Genomic DNA, 17623 nt, shown 5'->3' with positions numbered 1-17623 from the left:
TGCAGTGGTGTGACCTTGGCTCACTGCAACCTCTGCCTCCCAGGTTCAAGCAATTCTTCTGCCTCAGCCTCCCGAGTAGCTGGGATTACAGGCGTGCGCCACCATGCCCACCTAATTTTTTTTTTTATTTTCAGTAGAGACGGGGTTTCACCATGTTGGCCAAGATGGTCTCGATCTGTTGACCTCATGATCTGCCCGCCTCAGCCTCCCAAAGTGCTGGGATTACAGGCGTGAGCCACCGCGTCCAGCCCTATTCCAACTGTTGTCTTTAAATGAAAAGTATGAGCTAGAATAAATCTTAAAATAAAACATGAAAAAATGGGACATAAGTTTTTTGTAGGAAATACGACTCTAATTAACAAAACGCATAGCAATATGAACCTGATGGTAGGCACAAACTGAAATAATTCTGAGCAAATATGGAATAGGGATAGGAAAGCAGTCACATCTTTTGTTCCAATGGGAGGATATATACTGGAAACAGTTGATATCCAATTGCAAGAGGAGGCAGAAAGGAAGAAACCCTAAGGCTACCGCATGGTCTTTATTCCCTACATTAGAGGAAACACAGAAGCGCCTGGGCTTTTTCTTTTTCCTTTTTTAATTGAATGGATCAACTTAAGCGTTCGTGGCTTGATCTCATCTACATATTTTTGCCCATGATCTTGAATCATATACAGAGGTAATGCACTCAGGTACTTTTTTTCTCAAAGCGTTAACCACCAGATGTTTGCTTCGGGTTTCGGGAATGAACAAAGAGTACTTTAGATTTGAAATCACAATTATTGGAAAATTACATGTTGCTTTACCATATGTTTTGAGAGAGAAAAAAGTTACCAAAGATGCTAATCAAAATGACTCAATGTAACTCAAATGGCTTCTCATTTACTAATACTTCTCTTACAGAGCAACCTTAATCACACAGGGAACAAAAGGAAAACAGGAAAGAAGTAAACCGGAGGGCACTGGAGTGGTTATTAGGAAACCTTTTGTGTTCCTCCCGTTTTCCAGGTCATATTTAGAGATCGGTGTCTAATAAATAGGTAGGAAGTTGAGAAAGGGCTGATGGGGAACAAGGAGATCTGTATATTTGTATATCTTTGTCTGCCCTATATCCCCAGAGTGGAATTGTATTATAGGTGCATTTAATATCTGAGTATTAGAACATAAGCCTCTAATCTTCAGAGGAGTGACTAATCAATTGAAATGTAGTAAGGTTACGGAGGTTTAATGCTGGGAACAAATGAAACTATTCTGTAGAGAAGCAAGAACACTGAAAATGTCTCTCTCTGTTTCGCATTTATTGGATTTGATGGTTATCTTGAAGGTAAAGGGTTTGACTAGACAATAATCTACCTGTAGACTTTTCTTATGTTCTCAGTCTATCTCTATAGTCCTCAAACTTTAATAAGGATATTTTATGCTAAAGGATAATTTTAGAAATTCTTAAGGGCAATTTTGACTAAAAAACCTTTTTCTGTCTGAACTACAAATTGTAAGATGCCACCTAACTATAGTTCATTGTGTGACCTTGGGTGAGGCTTAATCCGTGGAGTCTGAGCTTTCAGATCTGCAAAATGAAGGGATTTGAATTCATGACCATAAAATAGTAAGCCATAATGACTTTTGGTATTTGCCCACAATTTCTCAGCTCCCGTTAAATTGTAAAGCTATAGGCCTTATGAGCTGGTTCCAAGACCGTGTGAGCAGCGGCCTGATGGCAGATGGAAAAGGAGGCAAGCAGACTGTAGGTTACGTCCCTGGCCAATAATTCGTGGTTACCGTAATGATCATGAGAGGTACGCAAGAGGTAAAGTAACTTAAACACTTTAAGAAGGCAACAGCATGAACAGTATATATTGGAAAGGTATGAAACCAAGACATTGACTTTTTCTTCCTTTTTATTTTTAAACTCTAAATGGGTAACATTGGTTATTTGGAAGTCTTATTATACGGAGTCTTACTGATGTCAGACAAAGAAGGAATTACCGTGCTTACTGGAGGGTTACTTTAAATGATAATTTCTTGTTGGTGGGATTATGTGTGGCAGAGGTGGTCTTGTTTCACAAGCTTTGGTGGAGAGGTCAGCATACTGGGGCCTTCTGCCTTAATTCACCGTGGTGTTCCAAAAAGTCACAGCAAGTCACAGAACGATCTCACATTCACTAGTTATAACAGACAACTCAAACTAGGGGAATACTATGCTTTCTCTTGAGAATCACTAATCTTGAGAAAGAAATCCATCTCTTGTGCATCTCTTCCTGGTTTGTATTCCCTAACCAACAAATTATTTTATAGTGTAAAACGGTATTATATTGTGCAGGTGTTTTAAAACTACGTGCCCAGCCCCTCTCAGAGAGTCATACATATTCCTCCTTTATTGAGATTTACCAATCTAGGGAAACTTTGGGACTCTGGAAAGTTTTATCCTTTTCTGAAATACGGAGATAATATCTGTCTTTACTTGAAGAAAGATTGGGGGCTTATAGTGAAATGAATTTATTTGTAGTCACAAAGGAGGAACTTCCCATATTTTGGCTTTTAGATAACATTTATTAAGTGGATTAAATGAGATGATATACACAAAACACCTCTTAGCTGCCAGCACCCAGCGGACACTCAGTAAATGTTAACCGTTTCTTTAATCATGTATCCAAAACTTGTCTTTTTTCGGACTGACTTGGCTTCCAGCCCAGATCAGCATCTCAATTCCTTCACGTGGAGTCACTGAACTAACCCCTACCATGCCCAGGCTCAGGGATGGCCTTCTTCTCAAAAACAGCTTTTAGGAGTCGGAGGTGCGAAGTCAAATCTGCTGATGGAAAGGCTCTGATACGTTTCCAGTAATTCAGACCTTGTCCTGCCCAGTTCAAGGAAGTCTGTGTGTCTTGGTCCGGTGAGTTGGGTCCCATGCTTAAAGTCCTGCCAGTGCCCTTCCAAGATTGGAGACATACCTTATTCATCTTAATATTTCACAGGCAGAATTCTGTCATCACCTAACATCATTTATGGTTGAATGCTGGCAGGCCGGACTTCTGTCTGCAGCTTGACCTGCCTGATAAGGATGGTGTCCGGATTGCTTGCTTGCTTTCCCTGTGTGTTTCTATTCCTTTTCTGAGGTCACGACACACTGGGTAAGCTATGAAACGTCTGTCCTTGAAATATACATGTAGGCCGGGCGCGGCGGCTCAAGCCTGTAATCCCAGCACTTTGGGAGGCCGAGGCGGGTGGATCACGAGGTCAAGAGATCGAGACCACCCTGGTCAACATGGTGAAACCCCGTCTCTACTAAAAATACAAAGAATTAGCTGGGCATGTGGTGCGTGCTTGTAATCCCAGCTACGCAGGAGACTGAGGCAGGAGAATTGCTTGAACCCAGGAGGCGGAGGTTGCGGTGAGCCGAGATCACGCCATTGCACTCCAGCCTGGGTAACAGGAGCGAAACTCCGTCTCAAAAAAAAAAAAAGAAAAGAAATATGCACGTAGACACAGGCACATATGTACATACAAGCACGCACGTGAGAGTGCGCATGCATACATGATATTGTGTCAATGTCTCAAGATTCACAGATGTCAGATTAAAAACACTTTTACTCTAAGCAAAAGAATCTTTTCTTGGCGTATTTTTAAAATATTGCTTCTTAATAACAGATTTTTAGAAGATGATAAGCACAGCAGAAATCTGTGGTAAACATCATTGTTTTAGGTAACAAACATATGAAACTAACCTTTTAAAAAGTCCTATATAAGACAAATACTTCCTGACGGTTGTCCCTCATTTTAGGCTTTCATTGTGTGTGCTGAGGACCGTCATGAGGGTGTTCACTGAGGTCTCAGGTTTTAGATTTTATGAACCCAGAGCTCACTAACTGTCGGGTGCTGGGTTGAAAAACATCTGAAGTTAGGTTTTTCATGGCTAAGTCATTTTCGTTTTGCTTTGTTTTTAAACTGAATCTGAATGTCTTCAGACAGGGCGTGGGCTCTCTAGAGCGGCTGCTCCACCCTCTCAGCAAATCTTTCATCAGACACACTTGACCCATTTCCATTATCTTCCTGGCCCTGTGGGTGTTGCTGCCCTGCACCTCCCCACCCTAACTCTCACCCCACCCTTCCTTCTGAATATGAAATACACAATTATCTACTTTTGAAATTTATTTTCCTGTGTAGTTTTCATAGAGAATAGGGGCAGATGAGAAACGATCTCAAATAAGCATGAATCAGTAAATCATCAGCTTTGTTTTCTACTTGCTAAAAAATTCTCAGCTATGGAAAGACTCTCCTCCTGCTCACCTCATTTGGAATGCTTAGAATTACACTGCATTTTTATTCATTGTTTAAATGTATAAGCAGCTCAGCGAATGTTAATTTTTTGTCGTTCCTGTAATAAAACACTGCTTATCATGCTATTCAAACCCTGAAGAATTAGGATCCTTTTCACCTGCCTCCTCCTATATTGCTCCTGAAGATAATTCATGGTCATCTATTCCTCAGTATTCTCTTTCAGTGAGAACGTAGGTGCTACATCATTAAGTGAGGAACACTGTTGGGGAGATGTCTGTTAAATTGGATTTTCTATTTCATCTTATAAGGTAGATAACGTAGGACACAATGCTACTGTGGTGTGGGAGAATAAATATGTACTTCGTTATGAGGATTGCCATTGTATCTGAGTGTAGATGACTTAAGCACTGCTGACAGTACAGGCAACTTTTTCGAAACAACCTATCAGTTATAGTTTTGCAAATATATTGTATGGTAAAGCCCTGGGGGATAGCCGATAACATGTTAAAATGAGTTAAAAATGCGATTCCCACTCTTGTCTGGACAGTAGTCCTCGTCTCAAACAACTCTCTTGAGTTGTTCTCTCTGTTTTTTAAACCCAGCTCTACAGAGGACGACCTCCCCAGCTTACTCTCCCCACTGTATTTAAAATCAAGTTGTTTTTTTTTAAAGTTTCTTATTTGTAGTATGTATAGCAAAGATCTTTGGAAATTAACACCAGAAGTAATGGGTTTTCTTTTTAAAAAACGTACAACATAAATCATAAAGGGGAGTGAAAGATTAACTATTCCGGGCCATCGGCAATGGTTAATATTGAGATATTAATACATCACATCTTTAATGAAAATATAACGCTTCAGCTGTATAACATCTGACAGTTTTATAAAGGATTTTTATCTCAGTGGCATCGATTTGATGTATAACATTAAAGAGTGGGTACGTTGCTTTCTTATCAGGTTGCACTGTGAGAATAATACCAATACAAAGCAATGATTCATCCCTGTGGCATCTGTGATGACGGATTTTCTGTGTCAACTTGACTGGCCTGAGGGATGACCACACAGCTGGTAAAACATTATTTCTAGTGTGATTGTGGGAGTGTTTCTGGAGGAAAACATTAGCATTTGAATCAGTAGATTAAGCAAAGAAGCTTCCCTTGAGGACAGGCATCTTCCAATCTACTGGGGGCTATGACAGAATGAAAGGGTGGGGAAAGGTGGATTTGCGCTCTCTCTTACGGAGAAGCTGAGACATCCGTCTCCCACTCTTGAACATCAGAGCTCCGGGTTCTTCGACCTTGGGACCTGGGGACGTATACCAGTTCTCCCCTGCCCCTGTCCCCTTCTTAGGCCTTCGGATTAAGACTGAATTACATCATCAGCTTTCCTGGTTCCCCACTTGCAGATGGCATATCCTGGGACTTTTTAGCCTCCGTTATCAAGTGAATGAATTCTCAGAATAAGTTCCCTCATATCTCTCTCTATATAGATTCTACTGGTTCTGTTTCTTCTGGAGAATCCTGACTGTAGTTGTCCATTTTCTTGCTGCTGATAAAGACATCCCCGAGAATGGGCAATTTACAAAAGAAAGAGGTTTAATGGACTCCTAGTTCCACACGGCTGGGGAGGCCTCACAATCATGGCGGAAGGCAAGGAGGGGCAGGCTTTGTCTGACATGGATGGCAGCAGGCAAAGAGAGAGAGAGCTTGTGAAAGGAAACTCCCATTGTTAAAACCACCAGATCCTGTGGGACCCATTCACCATCACAAGAACAGCGTGGGAAAACAGCTCCCACGATTCAACCACCTCCCGCCAGGTTCCCGCCACAACATGTGGGAATTCCAAATGAGATGTGGATGGGGACACAGCCAAACCATATCACTGACTGATACACCATCTATCTCTAGCCACCGTGGGATGATATTTATTTGAAGAAAACATTTAGATCCTGTCATTAGGAAAATAAATTGCATAAAGTGAGGCATACTTATATTTATGTATGTATTTATGTATTATTTGCAAACTCTGCAAATAAAGGATGGAGAACTTGTATAACACTCCAAAGTACACACGAGAGTGATTCTGACACACCCCGCGGTGCTTACTTTGGACAAACAGCATTCAATGTAGAGAGACAAACCACCTGTAGAGCTGAATCCCAGCTCCTTGGGCCACTTTCTCCTCTAACCTGTTGTGTGATCGTGGGTCAGTTACAGATTTTTCTGTAAATAGAACTGGACTGTGATACCTTGTAATTCATATGAAGGTCTAATATTCTATGATTTGTTAATATATGTCATGTCCCAGTGAATTAAAACAGAGGGAACACCCTTCACGTCTGTCTAAGAAAACAGACAGAAAGGGTGAGTGCAGAGCTCAGTTACTTCCTGCGCCACTTTTATGCCCACAGGCAATTTATACATTAAGTTAGACCATTCCTGACAGATCCACGGTGCTCGGAACATATCTGAGCAGCAGGCCTTCTTTTGCAGCTATTGCATGTAGTGTTGTGATATATTGGTTTAGAACGGAACAGTGACCTTAAATTACCATTGTCAGCAAGGCTAGCTCTGACTATCATCATCAGAGGAGAGAAAAGATGAAGAATGACATCTTCAGAGGCAGCCCGTTTGGGGTCAGCTACTCAGACTGATGTCCACTCAATAGCAGAGAGGGCACAGTCGTCTGAAGGACTGAAGAACATTACTCTATGGGAAGGGTGGGGCTGAAAGACTCACACCCAAAGAGGGAGAAGAACTTGAAAAAATGTCAGGAAGTACCTGGGGCTGGAAATACCAAAATATGTTTAATACAAATAAATCTATTTTAAAGGTAGACTTTGGCTGAAAGAATTATTAAAATGCTCATATTTTCTATATTAGTCTGTTTTTGCATTGCTATAAAATGCTACTCAGACTGGGAAATAAATAAACAAAAGAGGTTGAATTGACTCACAGTTCCACATGGCTGGAAAGGCCTCAGGAAACTTATGATTACAGAAGAAGTCGAAGGAGAAGCAAGACATGTCTTACGTGGTGGCAGAAGAGGGTGAGGGCGAGGGGCCATCTGCCAAATACCGTTCAACCGTCGTATTTCCTGAGGACTCACTGTTACAAGAAGTGAAGCATGGGGAAGTCTGCCCTTAAGATCCAGTCACCTCCCACCAAATCCCTTCCCTGACACATGGGGATTATAATTCGAGATGAAATTCATGCGAGAACACAGCCAAACCATATCAATCCACCCTGGCGCCTTCCAAATCTCATGGCCTTTTCACACGTCAAAACCAATCCATGCCTCCCCAATAGTTACTCAAAATCCTTTTTTTTTTTTTTGAGACGGAGTTTCGCTCTTGTTACCCAGGCTGGAGTGCAATGGCGCGATCTCGGCTCACCGCAACCTCCGCCTCCTGGGTTCAAGCAATTCTCCTGCCTCAGCCTCCTGAGTAGCTGGGATTACAGGCAAGCGCCACCACGCCCAGCTACTTTTTTGTATTTTTAGTAGAGACGGGAGTTTCACCATGTTGACCAGGATGGTCTCGATCTCTCGACCTCGTGATCCACCTGCCTCGGCTTCCCAAAGTGCTGGGATGACAGGCTTGAGCCACCGCGCCCGGCCCTCAAAATCTTAACTCATTCCAGCATTAACTCAAAAGTCCAATTCCAAAGTCTCATCTGAGACAAGGCAAGTCCCTTCTACCTATGAGCCTGTAAAATCAAAAACAAGCTAGTTACTTCCAAAATACAATGCAAGTGCAAGCACTGGGTGAATCTTCCAGTTCCAAGTGGGAGAAATTGGCCAAAACATGGGGGCCGGAGACCCCATGCAAGTCTGAAACCCAAAAGGGCGGTCATGAAATCTTAAAGCTCTAAAATAATCTCTTTGACTCCATGTCTCACACCCAGGGCAGGCTGATGCAAAAGTTAGGCTCCCAAGGCCTTGTGGCTTTGCAGGATAAGCCCCATTGGCTGCTTTCACAGGCTGGCGTTGAGTGCCTGTGGCTTTTCCAGGTGTATGGTGTAAGCTGTTGGTGGATCTATAATATTGGAGTCTGGAGAACAGTGTCCCTCTTCTCACAGCTCCACTAAGCAGTGCCCCAGTGGGGACTCTGTATGGTGGCTCCAATCCCATATTTTCTCTCTACATTGCCCTAGTAGAGATTCTCTATGAAGGCTCTGCTCCTGCAGTAGACTTCTGCCTGGACATCCAGGCATTTCCAAAAATCCTCTGAAATCTATGTAGACACTCCCAAAGCTCACTTCTTGTCTTCTGCACACCTACAGGCCCAATATCACAAGGAAGGCACCAGGGCCTGGGGCTTGCACCTTCTGAGGCAATGGCCTGAGCTGTATCTTGGCCTCTTTTAGCCATAACTGGAGCTGGCACAGCTCGGACGCAGGGCACCAAATCCTCAGGCTGCACAGAGCAGTGGGGTCCAGGCCCAGCCAGGGAAACCACTTTTCACTCTTAGGCCTCCAGGCCTCTGATGGGAAGAATGGCCACGAAGATCTCTGAAATGCCCAGAGACATTTTCCCCGTTGTCTTGGCTATTAACATTTGACTTCTCTTTACTTAAGCAAATTTCTGCAGCTCGTAGCTTGAATTTCTCCCCAGAAAACTGGATTTTCTTTTCTACCACATGATCAGGCTTCAAATTTTCCAAACTTTTACACTCTGCTTCCCTTTTAATCATAAGTTCCAGGCTGGGTGTGGTGGCTCACGCCTGTAATCCCAGCCCTTTGGAGGCCAAGGCGGGTGGATCACCTGAGGTTGGGAATTCAACACCAGCTGGACCAACATAGTGAAACCCCGTCTTTAAAAAAAAGAAAAAAAAGAAAAAAAAGAAAAAAAAAGAAATAAACATAAGTTCCAATTTCAGACTATCTCTTTGTGTACACATATGACTATATGTGTTCAGAAAAAGCCAGGTCACACTTGAATGCTTTGCTGCTTAGAAATTTTCACTGCCAGGTAGCCTAAATCATCTCTCTCAGATTTAAAGTTTCACAGATCTCTAGGCAGGGCCAAAATGCTAGCAGTCTCTTTGCTAAAGCATAGCAAGGATGACCTTTGCATCATTTCCCAATAAGTTCCTCATCTCCATCTGAGACCACTTGAGCTTGGACTTCACTGTCCGTATCACTATCAACATTTTAGTCAAAACCATTCAACAAGTCTCTAGGAAGTTCCAAAGTTTCCCACATCTTCCTGTCCCCTTCCGAGCCCTCTAAAATGTTCCAACCTCTGCCCATTATTCAATTCCAAAGTTGCTTTCATACTTTTGGTTTTCTTTATAGCAGTACCCTACTCTTGGCACTAATTGTCTGTATTGGTCAGTTTTCACTCTGCTATCAAGAACTACCTCAGACTGGGTAAAAACAGAAGAGGTTTAATTGACTCACAGTTCCACATGGAGGAGGGGGCCTCAGGAAACTAATAATCATGGCAGAAGGAGAAGAGAAAGCAAGATCCATCTTACATGGCAACAGGAGAGAGGAAGGAACTGCTAAACATTTTTAAACCATCAGATATGCAAACTCACTGTAAGGAGAACAAGATGAGGGAAACTTCTCCCATGGTCCAATCACCTCCCACCAGGTCCCTCCCTCGACATGTGGGGATAAAAATTGGAGGTGGATTTTTGTGGGAACATATAGCCGAATCATATTATATTTTAAGTAGGTTGTAAAGCTGGGGTAAATTGATTAAAAAATGGAAGACAGTTTACTTCTCCTCAGGTTCATAGTTGAGAAAATGTACACAAACCTTTATTCATTTCATTATTCCAACACAATATGCTGTATTGTCAACTTCTATCATTTCTAAAACCAACAGATCCTTCAGATCCTTACTGGTTTATGATCAAAGTGATCACTCCTATAACACTTACTGTCTGCCTCACTCACTTTGAACTTAGCATCATGTATCTTCTATGTACTGCTATTTGAATTTTTAAAAGGTGAATGCACTGTCTTCTCAGAAAGGTTATAAAAGTTTTGGAGGATCTTTTATTCTTCTCTGTACTAAATGCTGCTTCACAGCATTTAGTATGGTGCTATGATTATAATATAAATGTACTGATTATTTGCTGAGAGGATGATTTGATGGGATGAATCAGGAAAATGATGTAAAATGAAAGTCACAGTCTCATAACTACACTATGTAAGTGGAAATCATATTTTTATTTACAGTTTCTTTTTAGTCCTTATTATGAATTAGGTTAATGATAAGGAAAAAATGACAGGGGTATTTCTCAGTCTAAATTTTCAATTTACAAAGGGTACCACTGGAGAGGCACTGAAGGTCACTGGTGGCATTCATTCATTCATTCCCTTTATCTTTCTTTGATCAAATGTTTTTTTGATCTCACATGCCAGGTGCTAGAGTCACAAAGAAGACATGCTCCTTGTCCTCAGGGAGCTCATGTCACAGAGGAGAGACACTGATGTAAATAAATAATAGCAGCACAGAGGGTAAGGGCGCTAACAAAAGTCTGTACCAGATTCAATTGGCAGCAAAAAAAAAAAAAAAAAAAAAAAAAAAAGGAGGGATCAGTTCTTTGGGATGACTATGGGAGGAAGCAGAAAGACTTCACAATAGAGGTAATCTTTTACAAAGAGCTGAAAAGAGAAGTAGGAATTTGACTAGTAAGACAAAAAGACTAGAGCATCCCTTCAGAGAAAACAGCAAGTTCGCAGAGAGAGGCACAGAGGGGAGACACAGCATCTCACGTCCAAGAAATTGCAAGTTATCTGAAATTGCTGCCACAAAGAGTCTAAGAAAAACTGATGATTGTAAAGTTGGAGAGAGCAGCATGTCAGTGAAGGGCTGGTGAGACAACTAGAATAGCAGGCAGTGAGATTTCACAATGTTGCCATCACTAGAAATGCGTTCCTATGAAACAGAATCTTATAATTTGGGTTGCATCTGTCACCTTTTTATGTGCAAAATTATACGAAATTTAGTTTCATTTCTTTTTTGTTTGTTATCGTCCTTTGTTGTGGCTTAAAGAGCTGCATCTTGTGATCAAAAGTCGTGTAAATAAATTTTCTTTTCCTAAAATAAAAGCATGACAGAGATCCTACATCTCTCTTTGACCTTTTGCACTAAATGTCTCATAAAAAGAATAAAATCACTTTAAATCTGGCAGAATCAACTACAGTAAATGTGTGCAATCATGCATCATACCAAGCAGGTTGAAAGGTCTAATTTTACTTGCATAATATATTCACTGTTTTATAGCAGATTTTTCCAGTGAATACATTTTGGAAAAGCAATGGCTTTTAAAACATGCTTCCAGCTTGTTTTTGCTCAGGTTTAAGTATATCATTTGGGTTCTGAAGCCTTGTTCACTGTGGACAGCAGATGGCTCTTGGAGGACATCACTGGAGCACTGAGCAGCAAAACCTGACAGAATCTGGATGTACTTGGCTGCAAGTAGAGAGAAGCAACAAACAATTTATATCATCTTCAGTAATATCACAAGCCAGTGGCAAAGATGATTTAAAATAAAAGAGGGCTTATCCAGTTGTGGAGTGAAGTCTTTTAAAAGATCAATCCAGATTTCTAAGAGCCCTTTCCATTTTTTACTTGAATGTCTACTAGCTTTTTCTTATTTTAATCTATATTCTTCTTGATCTGTTCTTTTTCTTTTATTCTTTACTGTTCTGTTTTCTTTCACTCTGTTCTTGCTGCCAAATATTCAGTGTGTGTACAGATTATAGATTCCCTGAGTCAGAGACTTTGTTTGCTTGGTTCTTTGATGTTTTCTCAGTGCTTAGAAATGAGCCTAAGCATAATAGGTGCTCAATTAATATTAGTTAAATGAATGTTAGAGATGTTTTGTGCAATCACAGCAGCGCTAATCATGTAACAGACAATACTAGATGATGCCATGAAATGTGAGAGGCACCATGATAGTGGAAAGTCAGGGAAGCCTTACCAAAAAAATGAAGACTAGGCTGGAATCTTGTAAAAGATGAATAGAGTTAGATGAAAGAAAGAAGTGTGGGAGAGGAGGGGAAGGGGGATGGGGGAGGGAAGACTGGTCCAGGTAGAGAGGAGAACATAAGATTTGGAGATATTGAGAGAAGTTGAGTTCAGCTGGAGAAAAGAAGTGAGATTAAGGAGGAGGAGAGATGAGGCTGGAGGAGTAGCAGGGGAGAGACCATGAAGAGCTTTTCAAGGCATTACTAACAATTGGACCCTGTTCTGTGGCCAAAAAACACTTGAAAGGCTTTAAGAAAGGGGATGATAAAATTTTGGTTTTTGTTTGGTTTTGTTATCTTTATTTTAGATCACTTTAGCTCCTCTGTGGATCGCTGATGGGGGAATAGAAGGAAGATAGAAGGGTAGACAGGAAAATCTTGCCATGTCTAAAAAGTTAGTGACATTACTTCGTAATTCTCAAATAGTCCCGCATGACACTACATTTTTATACATTAAATATGCCTATTTTGTTATGATTTGATATTTTCCATATTACAGATAAAAATTGATACCACTTAATCTACTTCAAATAATCTAATAGAGAGGCAGAATTAGTCATGTAAAAGTTTCAAGGATCATAATCAAAAAAATTTAGAAAATTATCTTTTTGAAGACCATCAAATACCATACGAAGCAGCATTTACATACACTTTAAATTTACGTATTAGGGAAAATACCCTGTATCAGTCAGGTTCTTCAGGGAAAGAGAACCAATAGGATATGGACAGATATATGAGGATATTCATTATGAGAAATGGCTCACATAATTATGGAGGCCAAGAAGTCCCATGATACGCCACCAGCAAGAGGGAAAACCAGGAAAGCTGACGGTATAATTCAGGCAGAGTCTGAAGGCCTGAGAGCCAAGAACTCTGACGTCTGCGGAGGAAAAAATGGAAGTCCCAGCTCCAGAAGAGAAAGGGAATTCACCTTTCCTCTGCCTTTTTTCAAAAAAAAATATTTTATTGCATTTTAGGTTTTGGGGTACATGTGAAGAAAATGCAAATTGTTGCATAGGTACACACGTGGCAGTGTGATTTGCTGCCTTCCTCCCCATCACCCATATCTGGCATTTCTCCCCCTGCTGTCTCTCCCCACCTCCCCACCCTCCAATGTCCCTCCCCTATTTCCCCCCAACAGACCAATCCTCTGCCTTTTTGTTCTATGGAAGGTCTCAATGGATTGGGTGATACCCACTCATCATCCACGTTGATGAGGGCAGATCTTCTTTGCTGTCTGCTGATTCAGATGCTAATTTCTTCCTGAAACACCCTCACAGCACCCAGAAATAATGTTTTATCAGCTGTCTGGGCATCCCTTAGGCCAGTCAAGTTTACACATAAAATTAATCATCGTATACTCTAAGGACCTTCTAATTAGACTGGAAAGATTTTTTATAGATATTTAAAATAATTAATGCCTTATTTATAAAACAATCCACTCTTTCCCATTTAATTCATACGTTTTGTATCATTTAGTCTATATTTAAAAGTCTAGTGTAGGTAGTCCTGAAGGGCAAGAAGGGAAAGTATTCAACTTTCGTTTTGGTTTTGTTTTTGTTCATTTTGCTTTCTTACATTAGTACGTGTACTGAGCATGAGAAAGAAAGAAATTTCGCCAAGAAAGGTTGTTTTTTAGTTTTCTCTGTTATGAAATTCTATAGGACCAATTTTTATTTTTTTTCCCCCTGAAAACAGATTTGCTCAGGGCAAAGGACTTCACATGGGCTCAATGTTAAACGGACCCAAGGTCAAGCTGCTGAAGCAATTCAAGGAATCAAAAATAGCAGTTACTGTTGCCATGAGCTTCATCCATTATTGAGGCACGAAATAAGGTAATAATCTGTGATTGTGCTTTGGATATAGTGGTTTTCATCTGTATACCTCAGCCTGATTTTTGCATTTTGTTTTGTTTTCTAGTTCACTGGCGAGTTTACAGCCAATGTTGGCTGTAAAGCTTTATATGATGGTAAGTTGGTATTTATTTAGTTCTGTTTGTCATATTACTGCTCTAAGTAAACATCTTTTACAGCATTAAACTTGTTCTCATACCTTTCTGGTAAACAAAACTGAACTTTAAGCAGAGCCCGGAGAATTCAGGAAGAAAAAAAATATCTACTTGTAGAAAAATACCTGAGATGTTAAACCCAATATGCTGTCTTTTAAAAATAACAACCTAATTTGCAGGAAAGCTCCAGCTTCTTTCATTTGAGGATAGCTATACCCATATTTTTCATTTGAAACATTTAGTCAGTCATTTCCCATTAGTCTTGGGTAGACTCGCTAGCAGTCCACAACCAGAACCATTTGGCCCAGTTTTGCATTATCGACAGGCTCTTCCCAAATGGCTTCTTTTAGGAATCTAGAGGAAGTCTCATGTCAGCGCTATAGTGCATTAGCGTGGCTGTCAGAAACGCTTCCCGAGGGCTGACTGCTTTCTGCCTGACTTCAGCTAGTGCTGTCAATCTGTCTTTCTCATGAGCGCTAAAGTGATCTCACTCTCCCTTCCCTGAGTATCGCTTAAAAAGAAAATATTAACTTATATAATTTAAGGAAACAGAGACTTTCTACATTTAGTACAGTGGGAGCTCATGTTATTGATGTTAAAATGGAGCAATAGCATAACTCTGTTCAAGTTGGGTTTCCTTATTTCTGGTTTTTGTTTGTTTGTTTTAAGAGAAAGTCCTAGACATTTTAATAGTTCATTCTGTTAAATAATGGAGTTTACAATCTAACCTGTAAAAAAAATTAGTAAATAAAAGTGATTTAATGAATCCATAGGTTGAAGCCAGAATGACCTACATGCTACCTCCTAAAACTACCAATGGTTACACTGCTATGAGGATAGTGAGAGAAATAGTGATTGACTTTCTGTACCATTATATGACAGAAAAATGCAAAATTTCATCATCATTAGGCATTATAATAAGCACGATTATATTAAAAATAAATGGAAAAAATCTCTCTGTGCTACATTTATGTCAGAAGTCTTTGTTTTTAAGTTTTTGCTGAAGAAGCATCAGGTTTCTCAGAAAATTCAAAATTCCATATTTATAAATCCCTTTTCTAAATGCTTATCTATTTTGACCAGGTGCTTAGTTTCCAAAAGTATTATGAATTTAAACATTGCATCCATCCATAAAACTTTCTCATTTTGCCAAATGGGCACTTTCAATAAGTAAAATAAAGGCTCATTAGTATTTTCCTTATACCAAATCACTTCGGCATTAAAGGAGAAAAAAGTTCTTTATTCTAACACATTGATCTTCACAAAAGTTGAAAGATAATAAAATATCTGATAAAAATGCATAGCTTTGACCCTCGAAATCCATGTAAGTGAAAGGGGAGTGAATATTTCTGAATGCTAAAATTTGTACTACAATCATATTTTCTTGGCAGGCTGATGCAAAGAGCTTCATATGACAGGCAAGTTACACTAGTCTTGACAGTGCAACTGGGTGAAAGATTCAGATCTGTTTTTATATTTAATGGGAGTGTAAGGGTCAGACTGTCAGAGCAGGATACTCTTGCCAGTTGTCAGGAAGGGCTACCTTTGAAAACACTTAAATGGAAATGCAGATACCTGATATTATTTTCAATTTAGCACTCAATTTTAAATTTGAGGAAATGACTTCGTAACACTATACATTATTCCTATCGCCTGTGATTTAAGGAATTGATTGCATTATATTTGGGGGAGTTATGGAAAGGAAGAAAGAAAGGATTACTGGTAAATCTGAATGTCAAATAACAAGTATAAATTGTACTACAAAACAGTCAAGAAGGTAAGTATATATAAGAAAAGTTGGTAGGTATATTATTGTCAGACAAATGCAAATGGTATTCATATTACAATTTACTATTTAAAATGAAATTATATATACGTATATGATCCATAATCCATGATGAAGATAAATATATTAGACTACCAACATACACAACAGATTATATAATTTTTATTAGTTTTTACTGCAAAATAGGTATTAGATATCAGATGTCAGACATAAGAAGTGCTTAATACATTTTTGCTGAAAGGATCTAACTGTTAACTTCACTCCAATTCAGGAAATTTAGTAATTAAATGATTCAACTGGCCCTTTAATCTGAGTCGTTGCCCCACAGCCCTCTGATCTTCCCAAGATGGAATATTCAGCCAGTACTAAGCTCTTTCTTAGGCTTTGGGACCCCTACTACCTCTAGACAGGGAGTCTTGTAAAGCTGTAAGACTCAACGCTGAGTCGCCATGTGGGTGTTCTTTTTGTCTATTAGCTCCTGCTTGGTTCTTTCAGATCAATCTCCATCCAGTCCTCATATACTGAAACGTGTCCTACCTCTATCTGGTCTATAGGTTTCATGAGAATAAACTCATACTGGAATCCTTCACCCTAAAATCCTTAGACTATGCCTAGTACAAAAATTGTTTGCATTCCGGAACAACCACTCATTACGCACTGACAGATGCTCGGATACATGCTCTTCTTACCAACAGGGAAACCCTTCTCTTCACTCTCTGACACAACCTGCCTGCCTCCTGGACTCTGGCCTGTGTGGGGTTGACTAACGTTCCTAATGCCATTCCCATTCTTCTCCCTGCCGTGTTAGGGTTGGCCTGCCCTGATCTACTGGTGATGGGAATGCTGGCTCTGAAAAAGCACATCTAATTTGCAGAGAAAATTACATCTCTGCAAATCTACTGATTGTGATTAGATTATAATATGCAGAACCAAATATTCTGTGATATCAAAGGGAGTTTTATGTAATACATACATATGCATATAGTTTATGTGTGTAGTGTATGCGTGTATGGCGTATTTCTTTTTTCTTCATATCCCACACTTTAGATGGCGTTGTACCTTAAAGGAGACAGTTCTTCATTAGTGGCCTTGACTTTAGATATTCTGTTCAGCTAAGCTAAAGTTGATTTCCTAAAAGTTACACAAATATTAGGAAATAATAGGTCAGTTTACATGAGCTTTATCTGCTTCTTAGGTAATATTTCCACTCCTGAGAGCTGATGGGCCCTTGTCTTGGGAGTGCTAGGTTCACCTCCACCCAGCCAGGTCCAGCAGCTCAGAATTTGTGACTTCTACCATGTCTGGGCTTTACGGACAGAGCCCTGAAGCATGTGGTATCTGGCATCCCAAATGGTCATCAAAGGTGACACTTCATTCAATTTGAAAGCATGGGGAAATTAATTCATAATATGGCAACCACCGGTCACCGGAGAACAGGAGACAGAAACGAGTTCCACAGCAACATCCTCTTTCTCGCTTCTTTTCAGGAAAGGTTTCAAAGCATATTTTCTCCATACGGCCCATTGGGAGAAGTTCCTCATGGTTAGAGAACAGGTCTCTC

General features: G+C 40.1%; 1 protein-coding gene across 5 annotated transcripts in view; it reads right to left on the bottom strand.

The window, feature by feature from the left end:
- Positions 1-17623, bottom strand: part of EPHA6 (EPH receptor A6) — a 986592-nt gene that overhangs the window by 45100 nt on the left and 923869 nt on the right. The gene's annotated exons all lie outside the window — the stretch shown is intronic.

Source organism: Saimiri boliviensis, chromosome 18 (assembly GCF_048565385.1).
Source record: "Saimiri boliviensis isolate mSaiBol1 chromosome 18, mSaiBol1.pri, whole genome shotgun sequence".
Classification (NCBI taxonomy): Eukaryota; Metazoa; Chordata; class Mammalia; order Primates; family Cebidae; genus Saimiri; species Saimiri boliviensis.
Note: the sequence above shows the minus strand (reverse complement) of the source record. Positions and strands in the feature narration are given on the sequence as shown.